This window comes from Salvelinus sp. IW2-2015, linkage group LG10 (assembly GCF_002910315.2).
Source record: "Salvelinus sp. IW2-2015 linkage group LG10, ASM291031v2, whole genome shotgun sequence".
Lineage (NCBI taxonomy): Eukaryota > Metazoa > Chordata > Actinopteri > Salmoniformes > Salmonidae > Salvelinus > Salvelinus sp. IW2-2015.
In genome coordinates this window covers 11238192-11262809 of record NC_036850.1, presented here as the reverse complement: position 1 = coordinate 11262809, position 24618 = coordinate 11238192, and the positions used below count along the sequence as shown (strand labels likewise).

Here is a 24618-nt window from a genome sequence, read left to right as displayed (position 1 = left end):
CACCAGAGAGCGATCGCCTCTGGCTACATGTTAGAGAGGAAAGGCGAGCCATCAATAGAAGTTCGAAAGCTCTGTGTGTGGCAATTCAACAGCTTGAGGCTGTAAGTCCGAACCAGAGGGAATCACTAGACCAGAACATGTACCTGTGATACCCAAACCGCATGGAAGGTGTCCCATCAGAACCTATTGCATGTGTTTAAAGAAAGACGTTTCACGTTTGTGATAGGAATATGCTCATTTCAATGTGTTACTGTAGCATGAACGTGTATACATTTTTCCTGAACTTAATTAATACAACACTTCCCAGTCAACTGCCAGTACTAAGTTTGTCTAGGTTCGGGGCCAAATGTAACTTCTGGTCTCAAGGACGGTGAAATCATAGATTGTTTAAAGGTACACATGGTTTTCCTTTAGTTAGGAATATATAAAGGACACAATAACCTATGTTTTGCTAAATTGCACATTTTCTGAACAAATTGGTGAGCATCGCTGCTGAAGCACGACAGAGATTTAAAAAAAAAAGAGATTCTATCAATGTTTTTTTCCCTCTTGTTTGACTGAATTTAACTGAGTGGCTTGGGTGTACTTGGGTGAACAAATATATTCTTACAAATGAATCTAGGCCTATTATCTGTACTGCCAGTGTGTGTGAGCATGTTTTATATAATTTTTATGGCAAGGATAAAATATTTAATGTCCAGTAAACTGGATAAAATATATGTTACTCTAAACATGTATAACTCATCTTTCTTTACTAGAAAGAGTGATTCAGTTTTACAGTTTCTCAATTCTCTGGCTCATTTTTTGAAACAGTCTTAACATTCTCTAAACTGTAAGTGCAATTGTCACAACTGTTTTATGGGACATCACAAGTCTATTGCATATCTGCAAAATGTAGTAACTCATCCAAAAAATGTAATTCATTTTTMAAAACAGTTATTGTGTCAGTAAATTGGCCAATGCCACCAAAATGAATCGTGTGAGTTGTACTGGTCCGAATGTTTAGATGTTTTTTCACCATGGCAGTCAACCCAGGAAATGGTTGTTATATACAAATGTCAGTTCTGTTGTACATTTCTGTTGACACTGACTCCTTACTGTACTATACAAGAATGTGTGTATCACACAGAGCTTTTTAGATACCGATTTCAGTAGGTAAATGAAAAGACCTGTGGTAGTTCTGTAAAAAAACATTCAATTGTACCTCCTCACAGTACGTAACACTACAAGTTCCTGTCGCTCTCGTTGGTCTGGCCAGAGATTCGTCAACATCACATCTGATGTTTTCCCTTGCGATGCACGGGGGGTCTCCTTGCGTGGCGCAACCATCCCCTGCAATGATCGCCTGTGATGTCCTCACAAGCAGCATTCATGACATCTAACAGAGACATCTGATCTTGTGCCCGATAGTCAGATACTTTCCACCTCTGTGCTGAAAAAWACCTCTTCTATCRGATTCAGGAATGGGGAGGATGGTGGAAGGAACTCCATTGTTATCCTTTCATGYGCAGCAAACCATTCCCTAACARTGTTGGTTCGGTGGAAGYTRACATTATCCCACACAATTACATAATTTGACAAGTGTGGTCTAACTAAACCTCTTTGGTGTTCTGCTATTATGTCTCTGTAAAATGTATTTAGGAAGGCCAGGAGAAGTTGGGTGTTATAGGGCCCACACCATTCTCACACCATTCTCAGAAATGGCAGCACACATTGTAAAATTGCCCGCACGTTGGCCTGGTGTCAATTGTGTCTTTTGTGTCCAATGAGATTGTGGCCATGTCTCCTGCCTTTGGCCAGATTGATCCCAGCCTCGTTCACAAAAACAAGAATGTGGGTCATTTCATGTCCCTCCAGCTCCATTATTCTCTATATAGTAAAACAGAAACAAAATGTAAAGTTAGTTTTACATAGCCTATTCTAGAATCAGACAGTTTAGTAAAGTAGAAATGTTTTCTGTTCTTATGGGTATCTACAACTTCAAGAAGTATATACAGGCCTCATTGAAGTACAGTAAAAACCCCCTGTACAATATTCCATGTACACACCAATGGTTTACCTGGACATACTGGTAACGCAGCTCCTTCACTCTGTCACTATTCCTCTCAAATGGAACCTTGTAGAGTTGTTTCATAGTCATTTGATTTTTTCCCCAAAAACATTGCTACTGGAAATTGCTGACAATCTCTTTCGAAGATATTGTTGTCATTTCTGATTGCACTTTGGATCTCTCTTAGCCTGATGGATTTGTTGGCTATGACCATGTTGCACATTCTTGTTTGCTGATGGCTGAATACTGCTGCTCTGTCACCAGCATGAGGTCGTTGTACAGTCCTATATATGACATGTAGAGCTGCTCTGCACCAGCATGAGGTCTTGTCAGTCCTAATATTGACATGTAGAGCTGCTCTGCACCAGCATGAGGTCGTTGTGCACAGTCGCGTATATATGACATGTAGAGCTGCTCTGCCACCAGCATGAGGTCGTTGTGTAGTCCTATATATGACATGTAGAGCTGCTCTGTCACCAGCATGAGGTCGTTATGTAGTCCTATATATGACATGTAGAGCTGCTCTGTCACCAGCATGAGGTCGTTGTGCAGTCCTATATATGACATGTAGAGCTGCTCTGCCACCAGCATGAGGTCGTTGTGCAGTCCTATATATGACATGTAGAGCTGCTCTGTCACCAGCATGAGGTCGTTGTGCAGTCCTATATATGACATGTAGAGCTGCTCTGTCACCAGCATGAGGTCGTTGTGCAGTCCTATATATGAAATGTAGAATTCACAAATAGATCATGTTACAGATAGTATATTGTATTCAAAATGTGCTGTATTACTGTGTATTCCTCATACATATGTTATGGTACATTGTGATTTACAGACTTGCATTTACCTTTACAATAGTTGCTGTATTGTTGTGAATTAAATGCCGTAACAAAAGTAAATAACGAGTACAGAATGTTTGCACAATTGATGACACTGTGGACCTGGTTACATTAGGCTGTACTCTCTGACCTGCCTCTTCCATTGTAAGACCGTGGTTTATGACATGGGCCACAATTGTGGCTCTGATTTCATCAGGGACTCTTATTCTTTGCCTTCTACCTCTTCCTCTATTATGTCTTCCCCTAACACCCCCACCACCACACCCTGCCTGGGGCGGCAGGTAGCCTAGTGGTTAGAGTGTTGGGCCAGTAACCGAAAGGTTGATAGATCGATTCCTGAGCTGACGAGGTAAACATCTGTCGTTCTGCCCCTGAACAAGGCACTTAACCCACTGCCGTCATTGTAACCCAGTTAACACATAGGCCACCATTGTAAATAAGAATTTGTTCTTAACTGACTTGCCTAGTTAAATAAAGGTTCAAATAAAAATTGTATTTCTCTTCCACAACATGTTGCTGCTGTTCAAGGTTGTGATGTTCCTCCATGTTCAAAAATGGTAGTGATTGTGCTGTGGGAAAGCTCCATATAGTATATGCTTCCAAACTTGATTGGTTGATTGGTAAGATTGTGATTCCTATTTCATTACTATGTCACCTGGCAGGTAGTTTGCCAATTTAGCAGACACAGACATCACAAACATTCCATGTCATTGATATTTATGGAATATACATCTACGTCTGACTGAATTTGATTATTGAATGGATCATTTTGCATGCGACGGCTCACACGATGAAATCATGTTTAGAAGTTGTGAAGAGTATAACAGTTTCACTGAGAACCAACTCATCAGTTTTGATCAGCAAGCCATGTGCATGTAGTTGTTGTGCAAATTGTAGACAAGTGTACTTACTGTTTTGCACACGTGTCAAAACACGTGCAATTTGCTCAAAATGAATAAGACATTCAAATCTGGTGTGAACAAGAAACTAATTGTTCAGAGGTTTGAACTTATTGTTTTTGAAAAAAATATATTTCTCATTCGATAATTGAGCCAAAGCGATTGAGAAAAACTGTAATATTTGTCAGTATATATTCCTCAATTATCAATGACAAATCTAGGTTACTRAGTGAAAGTGATAGTTAAAAACATACAGTAGCCTATCATGCCATTGCTATTGGACACGCAGTGGAAATCAGAAAGAAGACTTACTGTATGGGTTGGAATGAAAAACTGATGGACACGAATAATGTGACGTGGCCTTCCCTGAGGAGTCACTGTAGGCCACGCCCCCTCGAGCACGGCGCTGTCCAGTACCAGATGCTGCTAGTGCTGTCAGAAACACTGAGCGGAGGCGCGCACTTGAGCTGCATTATCCGGAGAGCTGGGCACGCAGACTGCTGCTGGAGTGGAGACAGAGAAGACAGCGAAAGTTCTGCGGCTAGAGCTAGAGCAATGAATCAAACCACGACAATGAACAGCATTTTTGTGAATTCTATGTTTTAGATAATAATTCATCCGAAGTTTTAGAGGACTTAAAATACATGTTTTTCGAAATGATTAAGGGCCCTAGAGTGACAGCATAACACCACTCAGTGTGGTACAACTGACAACAGTCATGATTTGGACTATTTTAATATGCTATTTCGTGACATCTGTACTTGGGAATAAGACAGAGGAAAGGATACCGTTCTTTCATGGACATGTATTCGAGAACTCCGAGCCGGGATCCAAAGTAAACGGTCTCAGCATCCCTGTGAAGCGGGTTGACGCGCAGAGATGGTGTTCCAACTCCGGCATGCATCTGAAACTCTTGGGAGACGGAAGTAAAGATTTTAATGTATTTGCCCACCACAAACGCGGACACATACTTCTGAAAACCTCGATCGTCCTGGACAGAGAGGAGCGCTCCGAGTACCTGCTCAGCCTGGGTCTGTGCTGCCAAAGCTGCGCCGCCACTGACCTTGTGGTCGCAGAAGTTGCATCTGTGAAAGTGGACGTTTTGGACACTAATGACCACGAGCCAACATTCCCTAATGCTGATATAAAAATTCATCTGGACGACGCCACTGCTCTGCGGTCTGTGGTGTATAAAGTGACCGCGGAGGATACAGACCACGGGAAAAACGCGGAACTCATTTACTTTGCTCTTCCCAAAAATTGCAGTTTCTACGTCGTTCCAAAAACAGGAGATGTACTGCTGGTGGACTCTATATTGGGTCTTACCGCCCCCATAAAGTTTAACGTGTTTGCGATGGACCACGGCTGGCCCTCACGGACCAGTCAGAGTATTGAAATAGAGATTAATCCCCGGCAATGGCCAGCGTTTCCACCGCCATCCCAGGGCGAACCGAAAATCAGACTACCTCGGAAGTCGAGGTCCCTGCTAGAGTCGGACAAACCGGTTGTAATAAATGTATCTGAGGATGCCAGTATCGGTTCTGTTGTAGTGAACTTGTACCCAGTGAGGTTTCAGGCTGCCAGCTTTGAGTTGATGGATCCCGGTGCGGACAGCTCGCCGGTCACGGTGAGTCGGGACAGCGGAGATATAGTAATTACACGGCGCCTGGACCGGGAGACGGATCCTCTCGTGGAGATTACTGTGAAAGTTCAGGATAAAAGAGGTGAGAGTGCCTTTGCAATTTTATATTGCTGCTTCAATGTTGTTTCTCTCTTCCACGTTCCGCGTTAAAGACATTATTATCTATAAGTATATTTCTTCTCTCTTTAACTTAAGGGCCTCTGTAAAGTAATTATGGGCCACAGTTTGGTCTAAATTAGCCCTCTGAATCGATGTGGAGAGCTGACAACATAAGCTACTCATATAGCCTCTCTGTAAAAGTGTCAGGCTTTAAAGTGCAATGACTTAAAATGTATTCGTGTCTGTGGTTACATGTTTAATAAACACCCACAGCTTTGCCTTCATGATCCCAAGAGGTTGAAACCATGTATATGCGTAAATTATGCATGGAGAGACGTGCGCCTTGTAAATAGTTACCCTGGGAAAAATGTAATGCGCACAAGTTGAGCTTATAATACACAACATAAATTCACATTATACTACGATTTGTTGTCTGCATATGTTTTCTGGTATTAGTGCAGATGTTCTGAATYTACAGGAGGCGTGCGGTTGCTACTGTTTCTGATGACTCGATCACACCGACAGAGATTTGCATTTTGGTACGCCTGCGTTTGCCTTGCAGCATTGCGTCGCAGAGCGTTTTATTTTGGAGGTGCATAACACCTCGATCACATCGACAGGGATTGGCGTTTTGGTACACCAGAAGTACATTCATTTCGATATGGAATTCTGAGTTTCCTTGCAGCATTGCATTGCAGAGGAAGTTGCAGTGCGTTCTGTGTGGTGCATACGTTGGCTTTATCGATGCGAACTGTATGAGTAGACGGCTTGACAGAAATGGTAGCAGAAGGCGAATGTTGAACTTTTGTTGCACACATAACCAGATGATGCTGCATACCATTTTGCGCAAAAATATTGTCAGTGTGATCGAGGCATACATATAGGTTAATTATCACCTGCAGAAATGGCTCCATTYGTGTACTTTTTGAGAGCCAGGCTACAGCTAAAATTGCATTGCTAATGAAATAATATGTGTTATTTGCACTGCTCGCATTGGTAATCCTGCGCCCAGCATATGTGAACCTGTCTGACCATGGATGTATATGAGTGTTCAACCTCCTTAGTGTTGGCCGCAGCAGCTCCAATTGACACATACAATGTGTATAATTGCACGAAATTAGCTGTAAAACTGCAACAAAAAGTGTTGTAAAGCAAATGTATTTGCTTACCCTTTGTTAATAAAATGCCCTATCTGCTAAGTGATCCCTCCGTACATATTAATTCGAGTTTTTAATCACGGTGCTGAGTTAATGTAAGTGGATGTGTAGCAACTAATTGTATAGCTAATAGGCTATGTGTTTGTAGATCGACTGAGGTGAATGAACCTACAGCAACGAACCTGATAATGGATGGGGTAATCTTAGCTTGTGTTTTAGTTTTTACTGTTCTCCAAATAGCATTTGAGTTTTAAAATTGCATAGAAACGCAGTACATGAGCTTCGACACACACAGACCTCACACAAAATCTGACCCTGGCTATGGCCCTGTGTCTCAGGCACGATAAACCGCATTGTTTGAAGTGATAAGTGATGTGCTTTCTTTTTGGTTTTGAGTGGGGACCTGTAGATGATTGTAACCTAGGCCTGCAGTATTGGCTGTGTTTAGTGTTCATATTTGCAAATGTACACATTTGCCAGTTGCCTCTGTCAGGCAGCAGTACAACCCACCTTTTACGTTTAATTGCTCAGTTGTCGTGCACTGTGCTATAAAAAAAAGTGCAATATTTTACCCAGCTGTTCTAAAGTGATGGGCGAATTACACAATATCTGCGTTCGTGCAGATGGTCATTCAACCAGTGCTGCCTGTCTACAACAATGAGCACAGGGAACTTGACGTGTGTGTGCAAAGATGGCGCGCTCTGCATTCATTTCTAGGCTATGTGAAGTATGGGGGCCTATTTACATATATTGGAGTGAATAAAACCCGCATCGTTWCTCGTTTTCTCATTTCCCTCGCTGAGTGTTGTGAAACTTTTTTAATCAAATAAMCAACTTGACTTGATTTCAAATGATCCAGCAGACACCCGTGTTTAATATGGACAAATCTGTGCTCGGGGAACCGGAATTTCATGTGGTGGGAATGTGGTGGAGTCTAATCCTTTTTGAGTGGAGATCCTGCTCGACCTGGCTCCATATGCTGGCATTATCCATGTAATCCCATCTCATACACGTTCTCATTTCTGGGATTTAGAGTTGCAGCACAGTTTGTTGGAGAACTCGTGCGCTTCTTCGAGGGAATAGCGAGGATTTAAAAGTAATGCGTTTATCGTGAACAGTGTTCTCCATGGCCCACTCACATCTTTCCGCGGCATCCATGCGCTGCGCAGCCGAGGCGCGCTACAACCATGAGTTGTTGCCAGGGTTGTTGATTTAATTAGCTCGGCCTTTGGTGTTTTCATTACTGTCTGTCTGTGTGCTTGTCYTSTGGCCCGAAGACCAGAACCTTCTGTAGATGTTTCGTGTCTGGCAAAGAGGGTGTGTGTGTGAACTGCGAGATAGCTTCTCRGAAGCCAGGGGATTCACAGTAATGAGGGAAAAACAGCTGGCTTTAATCAAGTATGAGAGGTGTGTCAGTTGACTTCATTTATAACAGTATCTGTAAACTAGACCAGCTCCCTATTGAGTACATGTAGACTAGCACGCATGAAATTCTACATATAAATTTGTGCTACTAAATTTAGTATGGTATGTTATGTTTCTTATGGTTTGTAATAATTTGTGAATGGCAATCACCCATTTTGTATGATTTGTTACGAATTACAATTCATATTATATGTTAACCATTTACAAAACGTACATTAAGTTACGAATTTGAAAAAACTTAGAATATGTTACAAATATGGAAAATGTACAGTATGTTACGAATTCTAGCTAGGTGTCTGAGGTTAGCTTGCTCACTAATGTTATCTTTGCTAGGGATTAGGGTTAACGGTTAGGGTTAGGGGAAAGGTTAGCTAACATGCTAAGTAGTTGCAAAGTAGCTAACAAGTAATCAAAGTTTCTAATTAGCTAACATTGTACGTGATGAGATTCGAACTCATAACCTTCGGGTTGCTAGAAATTCACATTATACGCCCACCAATCCACCCCGACCAGCCACCCTCCTTTCGTTTTTGCGTTAAATAACCATTTGTCTCATGTAACCATACCAAACGTAATATATCATACTAAATGGAGTGCCTTGGATTTACACACAGAATAATACSRAATGTTCTGAGACCAGGTTGATCCTACAGGAGAGTAGGAGCATGCAGTCAGAGACAGATGGAAAATGAAAATATATTGTCTTTTATTACTTTATTTATCAGGATCAAACAGCCACTGCTATAAATCTTCAAACATCATATTGTATTGCACATTATTAACCGTTATACAGACATGCACACTCAGCGATGCACACGTTTCTGCCTAGTGGCCAGTGAGTGAGCTAGGCTGTGGTTTGATAACAGAGCTCTGCTGCAGCTTATATATCGTGCTTATTCATTCTGTGACTGTCCCCTTCTCTCCTACTTCCACTGGTCAGTTGATTCTCTTTTTCAACTGACCAGTGGAGGTAGGAGAGAAGGGGACGGTCTGAGGTGAAATACTGGCTGGCCTGGGGTGAAATAGCCTTCTCATGTGAGTTGGTCTCTACTCTCTATTAGCTTGTCTGAGGGGAGTCACGCAGGGCTCTTTCTGTTATCTGGCGTTGGGGGAGAGCAGAGCACCACTTGAATCCTATATGGTTATTCCTATCTCTATCTGTCTGTCTGTCTGTCTCTGTTATCCACTAACACTGGCCTCAGCCTTACCCTGGCTGTCTCAGCCACCTAAGCGGTCCCAAAAACACCCAGCCCCACAGACCTGGGCCCTCTGTTTCTCCCTTTATCCCTCCCTCCCTCTCTCCCTCCCTGCCTCCTTCACGTCTTCTCTGAACTCCACGCTCTGAAGTCTCTCTTCCTAATTGCTGTGTGAACTCTGTAATATGGAAATAGAAGGCCTCTTTAGCTGTATATTGGTTGAGGCTATGGGCTCCTGTTTGATATGTCTGGTCTCCATGATATTGCTGCAGTGGGATCAATTAATGTGTGCGTGGGGACGGAGAGGGGGAGCGTGTGTGCAGATCAAACAGGCGTGTGGCGCCAGACTTCCCGTCTTAACGCTCTCTGCCTTGCGGCACTTTTTACTATCTCCATATCCCGTCAGGGTCATCATCGCTCTATGTCTCTCTCTCAATCATAGCATGTTTTTTCATGCTTCTCCATCTCTTTCCTTCCACCATCTCTCTCTCTCTTACCTTCCCCCTTTCTCCCTTCAGCTCCTCCTCCTCCTCTCTCTCTCTCTCTCTCCCTCTCAATTCAATTCAATTTAAGGACTTTATTGGCACGAGAAACATATATTCACATTGCCAAACCAAGTGAAATAGATGATTAACAAAAGTGAAATAAACAATAAAAATGAACAGTAAACATTACACTCTCTCGCTGTCTCTCTGCTGTCTAACACATCGTATCAGACCTCTGTCTGTCATGTCGCCCTTAGTGGTTGTGTGATCTTTTATCTCATAGAGAACATGCTATGACTGTCAAAGGCATCAATATGATGGGGTGCATATTTGTCTTGCTGAAGCACACTTGAAGCTGGCATAACTCTCAATCAAACTGACAAAGAATTGACTAAGGCGTCAGACGCGCATTGAGTTTGACAAGAACCCCAAACATGTTATATACACAGTGGATCTGATCATTCCCCATCCATTCTCCTCTATCTATCTAACCACCATAGTGTTTGACTGTTTGATCCACACAGAGAGAGCTGGGATTTGGGTTTGAGCAGAAATTGATAGGTTTTCGGGGACTTAATTCCTCTCCTCCCTGGTGTTACTGTTAATCTGATTGGGAAGAGCCTGGAAATTAAACAGCATATGGGAGGCTTCATCTCTCTGTCAGGGAACCAGAAGATTGTGTGCTTGCTCACGTGTACACAACACAAGTTAAATAAGTTTCTCTCTCTCCCCCTGCCCACCCCCTCTCTAAAACACGTACACATGCTGTGCAAACACGCATAGACATACATGAAGACGCATACATCCAAACCCACATAACATATGCACACAACGCACACCTACGCAGCATATGTTCCGATGCAAACATTCTCACCTGCTGTAGATACCCTCGCTTGCACTCGACTCGCACATACTTTGCCCTGGTATGATCCATGAACAGAATTTATACCTGTGAACTTCTACAAACTCTCTCTCTTTCTCTTTGTCTGTACTTCACACCCTCTTTTCTCTCTCCTCCACTCTCTCAGTTTCATCTCATCCCTCAGTCAGTCATTTCACACATGCATACACACACACGCTCACACACACGCTCACACACATACTGTACCTTGCACAACAAGCTTGGCAGATTTAAAGAATAATAGAATGATTATAGATTTATATAATGCGTTTCTAATAAATTGCATGTGATCTGGAAGCAGATATTCACAAAAGTTTGGGGTTACTTAGAAATGTCTTTGTTTTTTAAAGAAGAACACTTTGTTTGTCCATCAAATTAACATCAAATTGATCAGAAATACAGTCTAGACATTGTTAATGTTGTAAATGACTATTGTAGCTGGAAACGGCTGATTTTTTAAATGGAATATCTACATAGGCATACAGAGTCCCATTATCACAAACCATCACTCCTGTGTTCCAATGGCACATGGTGTTAACTAATCCAAGTTTATCATTTTAAAAGGCTAATTGATCATTAGAAAACCCTTTTGCAATTATGTTAGCACAGCTGAAAACTGTCGTTCTGATTAAAGAAGCAATAAAAACTGTCCTTCTTTAGACTAGTTGAGTGAAAATAGATGAACATTTTGAAAATAGATTTTCAGTTGAGTATATATACCCAAAGTTGATATTTATAGCCTCACTGTTGTGTATTTCTAAAATCCCATTGCCCAGCAATCTGCTTACAGTAGATTGAGTCAGCTTGGAAGGATTTGAATGGCGGTGAAGTGTAAAACAACACACACTTAATTACTGGAAGATTGTAACGTATTAGGATTTACGGTGACGAAAGGGGACGAGGGAGCGAAGGAGATAATGCTTAAGTACTTATTGGAAGCTTTGGGCGTTATACCCGATTCAGAGGGGTTGGGTTAAATGCGGAAGACACATTTCAGTTGAATGCATTCGGTTGTACAACTGACTAGGTATCCCCCTTTCCCCTTGCCCTTTTCTTATCCGTAGCTATGGAATGGAGTGAATGGCAAAGTGATCATGTGAATATACTGCACGGTGCATAGTTTAGGAATCGTAAACAGGTGCTGAAGATTGAGAGGGACATGTCACTAAATATATGTCCTGCCATGTGCATAATCATGGCATGTGCATACTGTATATGCAAAAGCTCACCTTAGACAGAATACCACAAACACACAAACATGATGAGGCCCTGTCCGTCATCTTCTTGCTGTCCCTACACTCCCCCCGCCAGGCGTGCGGCCTCCGCAGTAGCAGCGGACTTGGCTGTCAGTGTCACTTGTCACCAGAGTGCGTGTAACTGTGAGTGGCGGGGAGAGCGATCGATGGGTCTGACTGAGAGATCACACAGTGTTTAGTCAAGGCTCTGCTCTGGCTGTCTGCTGTGGCTAAGACCACCACTGACCCAGCCCGACTCTCCATGATTGAGTTCTGTATTTGGATGAAGAAGATACATGTTGGAATAAAAGAACAGAACAGATGAGTTGCTGAGTGCCACCCCCCCCACCCCCCCCCTCTCCCACTCTCTGTCCCTGAATCTAGCATGCCTTCACAAATGAGGAATTTGTCAATGCATTTCTTTGACAGTTGTTGTGGCATTTGACGGAATGTCTGTGAGCGTGGGAGTGGGTGGGTGTGTGTTCGTGTGCATGTGCATGTGTGCGTGGTGTGTGTGCGTGCATATGTGTGCAAAGCAAGTGTTATATTTTTATGGTGAAAGCTCTTTCGTCCACGTGAGGCTACAATACGTTGAGTTTCCCRGGGAATCTTTGAAGTGAGCTGTAGCATATTACCTGATTGTGTCTGTTATTAAAGAATTGGAAACTATGTTGTGTATGTGACTGGGTTTCATGTGTGGATATAAATATGGGCAGGTATTTTTAATGCTAAGGCTACAAGCGTAGGGCTGGATGGTTTTCATTAAATCCCGTATGTCTATAAATATTGTATATGCATTCGTTCATATAGGGCAGAACATTGTTATATATAGCCTACATAAATTGGTTAAGTTATGGCCTGAAATAAATGTGTTCATATGGGCAGGATATTGTATATACTGTAAATCCATTCAAATCGTTAAAGGCCGACATTTGGTCGTTTCAAAAATAATAAAATAAGCGTATTACCTACAATAAAAAAGTTTTGTTTGACAAAGCGTGGGTGCGTGTGCATGTGCKTGTGTGGTACAGAAGTGGGCAGAGCGCAGCCAGAATGACAGTAATCCTCTGGTGGATTAATTATCAGAAGGTGGCGTGGTTTTTGTCGAAACAGAAATGTAAACTATCAGGTGGCCGTCCAAGTGAGGAACCCTCCAATCTCCAATGTGTCCCACTGCCAAATTCCCTGGCAGCTCATTGTTTGCCATGCTGTATCCTTTCTCTCTCTCTCCCTCTCTCTGTCCTCCTACACTTTTCTGTTAATCTGAGTCTATTTATCTACCCTCCTTTCTGCCTTAGTTCCTCCTCTCCTCTCTTCTATTACTGTAGTACTTCACTTCTCTCAGTCCACTTCTACCGTCTAGCTCTCCCTGGTAGTTGTCTGCAGCTCTCTTGTTATTTCCTATTTTCCTCTGTTGGCTCACCATTCCTCTCTGCCTTCTTAGTTTCTGCCCATCCTGCTCATCCTCAATTTGCACTCTCTTCTCTCCTCCTCCTCCTTGCTGAGTTGCCTCGCCAGACACATCCCTCTTTCATCCTGCTCTCTCCTTTTCTGATACACCCTCCAATCATCGATCGCCTCGTCAATCTGTCTCCAGTCAAACTTTGGCGGGATGTCTGCGTGTTTTTCTCTCTCTCTCTCTCTCTCTCTCTCTCTCCGCAGCGCTGGATCTGCCTGCTCTCTGATTAGTTTATTTTCCAATCTGCCGGCTGAATCTCAGCGCACAGCAGCACAGTTGCCTAATTGCCAGACTTAATCAAAGAGACAAACGAAGGGATGGAAGGCAGCTAGTGACCTTTTAGAGATGCCACGCTCCTCTCTCTCCCTCTCCCCTCCTCTACACACATCCCCTCTCCTCTCCTCGACTCTATTCTCCAGGAAGAGAGTTGCCAGCCAGCCAATCCAGCGTTTTAATATCGAGGCTGTCAGTAGACAAATGTGGGTGTTTTTGCAACTCCTTCCCATTTCTATCCAGGCCTAATGAGCAGCGTGTCTCTCCAGCCAAGGATGTGGGAAGCAATGGGCCAGTGCAAAACAATAGCCGTGTCGTCAGATCGTTTGTCTGAGAGAGCCAGAGCCCCACGTCGTTGCAGTCGCTCCTCGCTGGCCAGGCAGGCCATGAGTAATGGTGAGTCTGCACTGGGTCTACATTAGCGCGTGACCTCTTCATGTCAACAGCAGTCACTAATGGTCGCTCCGCGTCATTCAGCATAAAAGACACAGCGTGAACGATCTGATAGAAGACGAGGCACACACATCACATCACGGAGGCATGGCTAGGCAGGCAGGGAGGAAGAGAGGGCCCCACAAGGCACCGGAGATTTCCTTCTATTTGTGTTGGCTTCAAAACAGCAGCCGGTGTTTTCACAGCTCAACAAATACGGTCTTGAAACAGTGTCGGACCGGAGTGTAGGCTTTTCCCCCAAAGGAAGTTTGTTTGTGCTTTTTTGGTTTCTTTGTGTGTATTTGTGAATCCCTGGACGTGTGTGACTTCGTTTTCTCTCAATCTATTATCAATACATCTCTACATGCAGTCAGTCAGCGTGAGTAAGCCATCTCTGTGACAGGGCATTTGAAGCACCTGTGTCCTTGCACGCTTCCTCCATACACTGGCACTTTAGCTTGTCAACATACAAGTCTAAATCTGCCTGTTATTATTGAACTGTTTCTGGCTGTTAATTCTCTCTCTTTTACCTCTTTATGAACAAAAGTATCTGGACACTTGCTATTTAAACATCTCGTTACAAAATCATGGGCATTAATATGTAGTTTATTTGCTGCTATAACAGCCTCCACTATTCTGGGAAGGCTTTCCACTAGATGTTGGAACATTGCTGCGGGGACTGGCTTCCATTCAGCAATGAGCATTAGTGAGGTCGGGCACTGATGTTGGGCGATTAGGTCTGGCTCGCAGTCGGCGTTCCAATTCATCCCAAAGGTGTTAGATGGGGTTGCGGTCAGGGCTCTGTGCAGGCCAGTCAAGTTCTTCCATACCAATCTCGACAAACCATTTCTTTATGGACCTCGCTTTCACGGGGGCATTGTCATGCTGAAACAGGAAAGGACCTTCTGTAATGGCACTCATCGGATGAAGAAGGAGACCAAGGTGCAGCGTGGTAGGCGTTCATGAGATTTAATAAACTGAACACCGCAACAAAATAACAAAGTAGAAAAAACAAAAGCGCACAGTTCTGTCAGGCAACAAAACAGCTAAACAGAAAATAACTCCCCACCAGTATGATTCTCAATCAGAGACAACGATAGACAGCTGCCTCTGATTGGAAACCACACTCGGCCAAAAACAAAGAAATAGAAAACATAGAATGCCCACCCAAATCATATCCTGACCTAACCAAATAGAGAAATAAAAAGGCTCTCTAAGGTCAGGGCGTGACACCTTCTCCAAACTGTTGCCACAACGTTGGAAGCACAGAATCGTCTCGAATGTCATTTTATGCTGTAGTGTTAAGATTTCCCTTCACTGGAACTAAGGGGCCTAGCCCAAACCATGAAAAACAGCCCCATACCATTATTCCTCCTCCACCAAACTTTAAAGTTGCCACTATGCATTCAGGCAGGTAGCGTTCTCCTGGCATCCTCCAAACCCAGATCCGTCCGTCGGACTGCCAGATGGTGAAGCGTGATTCATCACTTCAGAGAACGCGTATCCACTGCTCCTGAGTCCAATGGCGGTGAGCTTTACACCACTCCAGCCGAAGCTTGCCATTGCGCATGGTGTACTTAGGCTGGTGTGCGGCCATTGAAACCTATTTCATGAAGCTCCCGACGAACAGTTATTGTGCAGACGAACAGTTCTTGYGCTGATGTTGCTTCCAGAGGCAGTTTGGAACTCAGTAGTGAGTGTTGCAACCGAGGACAGACGATTTTTACTAGCTACGCGCTTCAGCACTCGGCGGTTCCGTTCTATGAGCTTGTGTGGACTACCACTTCGCAGCTGAGCCATTGTTGCTCCTAGACGTTTCCACTTCACAATAACAGCACTTACAATTGACCGGGGCAGGTCTAGCAGGGCAGGAATTTGACGAACTGGAAATGTGGCATCCTATAACAGTGCCACATTGAAAGTCACTGAGCTCTTCAGTAAGGCCCGTCTACTGCCAATGTTTTTTTCTCTGGATTGCATGGCTGTATGCTCGATTTTATACACCTGTCGTCAATGGGTGTGGCTGAAATAGCCGAATCCATTCATTTGAATGGGTGGCCACATACTTTTGTATATATAGTGTAGGTTAAGGAAACCTTTATGAGGATATAAATAGTATTTTTGGGTTGTAAACTATTCCCATGGCAACCACTTAGACCTAGAGCACAAGAACAGTGCATATACCCTCAAATTGATTATTAATCCTAAATGTGGCCTCAGAGTGAGTGCACTAAGTGCTCCTTATACGAGCCCAGAACACAAGACATTTAGCTCTCTGGTCTCTGCTGAGCACCTGGTGAGACTCTGGAGTAGAGAAAGGAGTAGATTACTCTCCCTCCTCATCTCCACCCTGCTCAATTAGTGGAGTTAGAGCAGCAGCAGGCCGCAGTATTATAGAGTCTGGGTCTGGGAGAAGAGGAGAGCAGGGCTCGTCAAACAGCCAGCGGAGCACAGCCCTCTGACATCACAGGCTGCTCCTGATCAGGCTCATCAAAACAGGGATCACTAGGCTGTAGTGTRGAGTATAGGGTACTCAGGTTAAAGGCCTGCACAGACTGTATGATGTTAGCCATGTAATACCACGATTTTACAGTCCCAGACAAAACTTCCACGTCGTGGGAAAATTCTTAGGTCGKAAACGATTACCGGACGTCTTGACTCTTTCAGTGTAACAGCGTCTAGGTCTGCCGAATAACTACCATTACGTGCGTTCGTAGGTTCCAACAAAGTTCTTGTCAGAATTGTTGAGCCTTTATCGCAGGGCTCCCCAACTGGCAGMTTTTATTTGTAGAAAGGTTTTTATGAAAACATTTTGGGGAGGGACATAAAAGACTATAAAAACACCAGCAAATCAGCTCCAAGTGATTATAATTTTGGAAATCTGTTCCAACCCAGTGGGGAATATCTGGTTGAAAAGACGTCAGCATGACGTCTTCTTATATCTTATTCTGGTCGAAAATGAAGTATTTTTTTAACGTCTTTTTACTGACCAGAATGTCTTTTTCTAACCGCCATATGACCTGCTGGTCATAATTCTGACCACTATATTATGTGTTATATTGTAGCCTACTAGTCATCGTTAAGACATCATCATTGTGTTATTGAMTGTACGTTTGTTTATCCTATGTGTAACTCTGTGTTGTTGTTTTTTGTCGCACTGCTTTGCTTTATCTTGGCCRGGTCGCAGTTGTAAATGAGAACTTGTTCTCAACTGGCCTACCTGGTTAAATAAAGATGAACTAAAATTTAAAAAAAGAATCATAACCTGGTAATGACTACCTAACTACAGCTTATTACCTACACTCTTAGAAAAAAGGGTTCCAAAGGGGTTCTTCGGCGGTCCCCATAGAATAACCCTTTTTGTTCCAGGCAAAACCCATTTAGTTTCCATGTAGAACCCTCTGTGGAAAGGGTTCTACAAGGAACCAAAAGGGTTATACCTGAAACCAAAATGGTTCTTCAAAGGGTTCTCCTATAGGACAACCAACATTACGCTTTTAGGTTCTAGATAGCACCTTTTTATCTAAGCGTGTACTGTAAAAAGTATAGCAGGGGATAAAGTTGGATATTGAACATTTTGTTCATTACATTTCTATTGGTTTCCATAGTTACCAATTAAAGTTAATCTGCAACATATTCTTACGTTTAAAATAGATCAAGCAATGGCAAAAACAAATCTATACCATTTTTCACACATCTGCATAGAATAATTGTTTCATGATTCACCCACAGAAATTACATGCATAGAAATACTGGGAGTATATGAAGGCCCCTTGTTTTATTTGATGAATGATTAATAAGAGTGGTGTGATTGGCTAGATCCTCATCAGGGACCTCTGAGCACAGAAGGCGATCTGGAGCGTAGTGGCCCTCTTGAAGAGTTGTGTGACGGGTCAGATCTGCAGTGATGAGAATCAGCGCATTACAACTTTATCAATTAGAGATTTTATAAGCAAACTAAAAAAGGACATTCTTGAAGAAACTTGGACTCAGCTGGCTAAAAGCATTTCCATGGTACTAGTTGAATAATTTTGTGGCAGTTATAGCTTAGAGATGTCTTTAATAAAGAGAAATTTGCTCATATACATAGTTTGCGTCCTTCTCCAACAGGGGAATATTTCCAGAGGGCCCGCAACACATCAACCTCCTGAGTGTTCTGACGTTTCATGACACTTACTGTAAGCATACAAAAATAAGAAAATAAATTAACGATTGGCGTAATGTGGGCATGCAGGACATAACAGTAACGCACAGTAAAATATATTTAACGGTCAGAATCTACTAAAAGTGGTAGCAAAGGCAACTTTTTATAAACACACCGCTCTATAATCTATAATAAGGACAGTGTCCCAGACAAAATTTCCTCAATTGAGGCCAGCTTGGCAGTCATAAAAAAAAAACAGTTCAATACAAAAATGTAAGTGTGTGTACAGAGGAAATAAAAATACAAAATATTATATTGTTCTCAAGTTATGTGTCTGTCATATCACCCCTGCAACAAACAGTGTTGGACATGGGTGTAATTGGCACATTTCTTCCTCTCCTCTGCAACTGCACACGTGTTTAAGTGAGTGACAGGGAGAACGAGTAAGAGAGAAATGGGAGAAACTTTACATGACTCACCAAGGGAGGTGTCTGTTGAATCAGGACACAAGGGGTTTGCACCTAAAAAAAAAAATAGGGGCAAGTTAAAATAGGATTTTATTTGCCTTATTAGAAGCGGTGCTATTTCAATTTGATCCACTTACACTACACTCTTCGAAAAAAGGGTTCCAAAAGTGTTCTTCGGCTGTCCCACATAGGAAAAACGTTTTTGGTTCCAGGTAGAATTATTTTGGCTTCCAGGTAGAACCATTTTGGGTTCCGTGTAGAACCCTCTGTGGAAAGAGTTCTACCTAGGACCAAAGGGTTCTCCTATGGCAGGGATCATCAACTAGATGCAGCCACGTGTTTTCTTGAGCGGATGGTCAGGGTGCCGGAACATAATTAGAAAAAAATGTTGCCTGAAAATTGACCACAAGAAGCCCAAACGGATATAATATTGAACTAAAACAGAATCATTTCAAACGTTGCTTACATTTGTATACGATCTCAAACTGTATCTCTCTCTATTAAGCGTGGGAATACTTTGTAACAGATTTCCAAAATTAAAATCACTTGAAGCCGATTTGCTGGAGTTTAGATTTTCTTTTCTAAGAGTGTAGGATCAGACAATCATGAGCAGCTAAATAGCATGTCTCTTGAGGAATCCAGTCTCAGTGAGACCTGATGCAGAGAAAAACATTTCATGTTCATCAGCATAGCGAGTACAAACCTAGATCTCACAAAGATGGTTAGTAGGAATCAACACACATTGAAGATCAGAATAACAAACATCAACATTTTGCACATAGCTTAGTGTCAATGAGTATGGATTTAAGGAGGGGTGGTTCTGCTTTCTCCTTTCCCTGGGATGTGGTAGAATAGATCAGTGGTAGCTGAGTGGGAGGCCAAGCACTGCTGTAGAGGCCAGGCATCAGGTCATTGACATGTTTCAGGAACTGTAAAGTCAGAGACGAATCATGATTAACCATTACCTAAGGTCTTCACTAAGTTGGACTTAGCCTAGTAAGTACATTGACTATGTTGCCCCTCAGCAATCTGGCAGTTAGGCAGACAGATGGAGAGAGAGACAGCAAAACATTTACATTTCTTAGTCAGCAGGCTGGATAACTACTGTACTCCTTCTTTTTGCTCCCTTCTCCATCCTTCCATCCAAGCTAGAAGATTCCTGCAAAGAAATATCATTAATAATTGAAAAAGGGTGTTGAGAGGTGTAACTTAAGAATGAGTGTTGAGGAGGAGCAGGAATTGGCTAAATGTATTGCTACAGTAGCCAGCTAGCTACAGTAGCAAATCTTTCCCTTGTTGTTCTTCTCCCCAACAAACCGCCACTTCACTTACAAAAGTAAAACAAGAAAGCAGGAGAACAGGGCCTGTCACTTAGCAGTGGGAAAAAAAAGTGTACATTTTTAGAAACTGCCGTTGTTTTTCAGCTGTGTTGTTGTGTAGTTTACCAGGCGCTCTGTCCCAACTGCCATATGGAATGTTGACGGATGCGCTCTAGGAGGCTGCCTGAACAGAGATCTATTGCTGCGTGTGAAGCACACATTCCAATCCAAGTTTTAGCTGGAATTTCTGTTTCTTCTTCTTTAAGGTTTCATGGCTTTAAGGTTTCAGACTACTGTACACCTATTGGTGTACTGCCACCCCCTACTTCTTCCTCTTTAGGATTTGGTTGGCGGATCGCATCCAACTTTTAGGTGCATACACCGCCACTTACTGTGTTGGTGTGTGAGGCCATTCATGACCTACCTATTACATTCTTGATGTGGTAATACAAAATTGGGTAATGGAAAGAAAAATATCCCTGCCAAATGTTGGCCCTCTTTAACAAAAACCACTACCCCATTCCACTATTTAACCCAATCTAATCCTACGCCAGACCTATGGTCTGAGGACAGAACACTACCACGCAACACCCCCTGCGACTGTTCTGCAGTAAATCTTCACAATCCCCACCACAACCTCTATTTCTGTGACTTCCGAACCATTTCTGCAGTACAATTGACAACCATGGCTATGAATGCTAAAAAGCCCACCTTACTGAAGCACATATTCTTTCCGTTGGTCTCTGCCTACTCACAGGAATCCTCTGTCTCCCTCACCCTGTAACCATCTTCTCCTTTCTGTAGTACTCTAACCAGGGCAATCTCAAACCAGACACCTGTGATCTCCAACCCCATGGGCACCCCACAACTAGCACACACAACTTTCTCCTCCGATACTACACATTCCTTCTCATTCCCTCCTGTACACTTCTCCATCTATGAATCTCCCTTCTACACACTGCTGCCACATGCCCATAATGTTGACACCTAAAACACCATAGTATTGTAACGACCCTGGGTTTATAAGCGCGGAAATCGACTCTGCTGCAGAGCATGCTTTTGCGGCACAGTCGATAGCGCGCCGGACCCCTTCGGGCTAGAAGGTCGAGGGTTCGAGACCTGCTCCCTGCTGTTTCATTACATTGGTGTCAGAAGTGATTGGACCTTGCATCCACGACAGTGCGTGTGCTTGGCCGGTGAGCGYGTTCCTGTAAGACGTAGAGTCGCGAGGACGCGCTCTTTGAAAGGAGGGAGTAGTGTAAGGACCCTGGGTTTATAAGCGCGGAAATCGACTCTGCCGCATGAGCATGCTTTTGCGGCACAGTCAATAGCRCGCCGAACCTCAGGCTAGAAGGTCGAGGGTTCGAGACCTGCTCCCTGCCTGTTTCATTAGGGTATTTTTGGATAACTTACACTTACACTTCCTAATATGACATTGTCGGGCAAAGACTACATCAAAACTCAGCAGGGCAGACAATGTCATCTCCGTTTCCTCACACTCTCCACCGGGTCTGCRTCGCGCTAAACAGTGGGCTTCACATACACTGGGAATCTTCAATTTCAACTGATCCTCCTCATCACTTAATGTCAACCCGTTGTCACATTTCTTGCCCCTAATCGCGTGATCTGGAGTGTCCGCACCCTCTGGACTGAAGAAACACAACAAATCATCACTATTCCTCTCTGAGTTACTCTCACAGTCCCCAACCTCTTCTCCACCCAACCTGACACTACATTTGGATCAGCCAATAAAAGCTGAAATTGGTGACAATCTCTGCGGTCCTATAGCTATAGAGATGGTCCCCAATTTAGAGAATCTCTGATTCTATTAATGCTTTTGCTGTTGCTACAGGCGAAATCTCCGTCGAATACCATCCTGAAACTGTCTTTACCTCGGTTTTATTCGGCAGGTGATGAAATAACTACATGTGATATGTTTCACCTCAAATCATTGAATTTACTAGGTCATTAAAAGCTGAAATTGGTGACAGTCTCTGCGGTCCTATAGCTATAGAGATGGTCCCCAATTTAGAGAATCTCTGATTCTATTAATGCTTTTGCTTTTGCTACAGGCTATGGGTTGTGTTTTTTTGTAGTTGCAGTACACCCAATTGAAAGTGCACATTCACTTCCATAACATTTGTTCTAGGCTACCACCATGTAAGATAAACATACACAATAATACATGATACCCTTACAAAATGTCACTGCTGTTAAAATGCATTAAAATGCAGTACATAAATAATGGTTTGTTTAATTAATGATATTGGATTGCTTGCTGTGTGTTGGCTTCTAATGGTAATCTTTCAATATCCTACTAGAATCCACCAGGATTTACAAAACCCTGTTTTTATCGTATTTATTATCATTATTATCAATAATTCGTCCCAAAATTATGACTATTATATTTTTCCTTGAAAGCTTTTAAGCAATTAGCATAATGCGTGCATAATTGTATTTTAATTTCAGTAGCTAAATAAGGAGGTAGGCATATTAGTTTCAGCTAAAGTAATGGACCCCCATACAGAACCAATCAGTCAATATAATCAAGACAATCATCAGAAATCAAGCGATATGAATCATACAGTGGGGCGCCGCCTGACCACAAGTTGGTCAGAAGGTTCAAATCAACGTTTCATACGCTGCCCTCCAAATACCCTCTGCTGTCTTCAATCAAGATCTCAGCGATCACTGCCTCATTGCCTGTATCCGCCACGGGTCCGCGGTCAAACGACCACCCTCATCACTGTCAAACGTCCCTAAACACTTCTGCGAGCAGGCCTTTCTAATCGACCTGGCCCGGGTACCCTGGAAGGATATTGACCTCATCCCGTCAGTTGAGGATGCCTGGTCATTCTTTAAAAGTTATTCCTCACCATTTAGACAAGCATGCTCCGTTCAAAAATGCAGAACCAAGAACAGTATAGCCCTTGGTTCACTCCAGACCTGACTGCCTCTGACCAGCACAAAAACATCCTGTGGCGAACTGCAATAGCTTCGAAGAGCCCCCGCGATATGCAACTGTTCAGGGAAGTCAGGAACCAATACACGCAGTCAGTCAGGAAAGCAAAGGCCAGCTTTTTCAAGCAGAAATTTGCATCCTGTAGCTCTAACTCCAAAAAGTTCTGGGATACTGTAAAGTCCATGGAAAACAAGAGCACCTCCTCCCAGCTGCCCACTGCACTGAGGCTAGGTAACACGGTCCACCACTGATAAGTCCGTGATAATCGAAAACTTCAACAAACATTTCTCAATGGCTGGCCATGCCTTCCTCCTGGCGACTCCAACCTTGGCCAACAACCTTGGCTGATCCAAATGTAGTGTCAGGTTGGGTGGAGAAGAGGTTGGGGACTGTGAGAGTAACTCAGAGAGGAATAGTGATGATTTGTTGTGTTTCTTCAGTCCAGAGGGTGCGGACACTCCAGATCACGCGATTAGGGGCAAGAAATGTGACAACGGGTTGACATTAAGTGATGAGGAGGATCAGTTGAAATTGAAGATTCCCAGTGTATGTGAAGCCCACTGTTTAGCGCGAGCAGACCCGGTGGAGAGTGTGAGGAAACGGAGATGACATTGTCTGCCCTGCTGAGTTTTGATGTAGTCTTTGCCCGACAATGTCATATTAGGAAGTGTAAGTGTAAGTTATCCAAAAATACCCTAATGAAACAGGCAGGGAGCAGGTCTCGAACCCTCGACCTTCTAGCCTGAGGTTCGGCGGCTATTGACTGTGCCGCAAAAGCATGCTCATGCGGCAGAGTCGATTTCCGCGCTTATAAACCCAGGGTCCTTACACTACTCCCTCCTTTCAAAGAGCGCGTCCTCGCGCACTCTACGTCTTACAGGAACCGCTCACCGGCCAAGCACACGCACTGTCGTGGATGCAAGGTCCAATCACTTCTGACACCAATGTAATGAACAGCAGGGAGCAGGTCTCGAACCCTCGACCTTCTAGCCGAGTCCGGCGCGCTATCGACTGTGCCGCAAAAGCATGCTCTGCAGCAGAGTCGATTTCCGCGCTTATAAACCCAGGGTCGTTACAATACTATGGTGTTTTAGGTGTCAACATTATGGGCATGTGGCAGCAGTGTGTAGAAGGAAGATTCATAGATGGAGAAGTGTACAGGAGGGAATGAGAAGGAATGTGTAGTATCGGAGGAGAAAGTTGTGTGTGCTAGTTGTGGGGTGCCCATGGGGTTGGAGATCACAGGTGTCTGGTTTGAGATTGCCCTGGTTAGAGTACTACAGAAAGGGAAGATGGTTACAGGGTGAGGAGACAGAGGATTCCTGTGAGTAGGCAGAGACCAACGGAAAGAATATGTGCTTCAGTAAGGTGGGCTTTTTAGCATTCATAGCCATGGTTGTCAATTGTACTGCAGAAATGGTTCGGAAGTCACAGAAATAGAGGTTGTGGTGGGGATTGTGAAGATTTAACTGCAGAACAGTCGCAGGGGGTGTTGCGTGGTAGTGTTCTGTCCTCAGACCATAGGTCTGGCGTAGGATTAGATTGGGTTAAATAGTGGAATGGGGTAGTGGTTTTTGTTAGAGGGCCAACATTTGGCAGGGATATTTTTCTTTCCATTACCCAATTTTGTATTA

At 43.4% G+C, this 24618-nt stretch overlaps 1 pseudogene; it reads left to right on the top strand.

Moving 5' to 3' along the window:
- Window positions 1-4271: 4271 nt before the first annotated feature.
- The window catches only part of LOC111969271 (neural-cadherin-like), a 224035-nt pseudogene continuing 203688 nt past the window's right edge, over window positions 4272-24618 (top strand).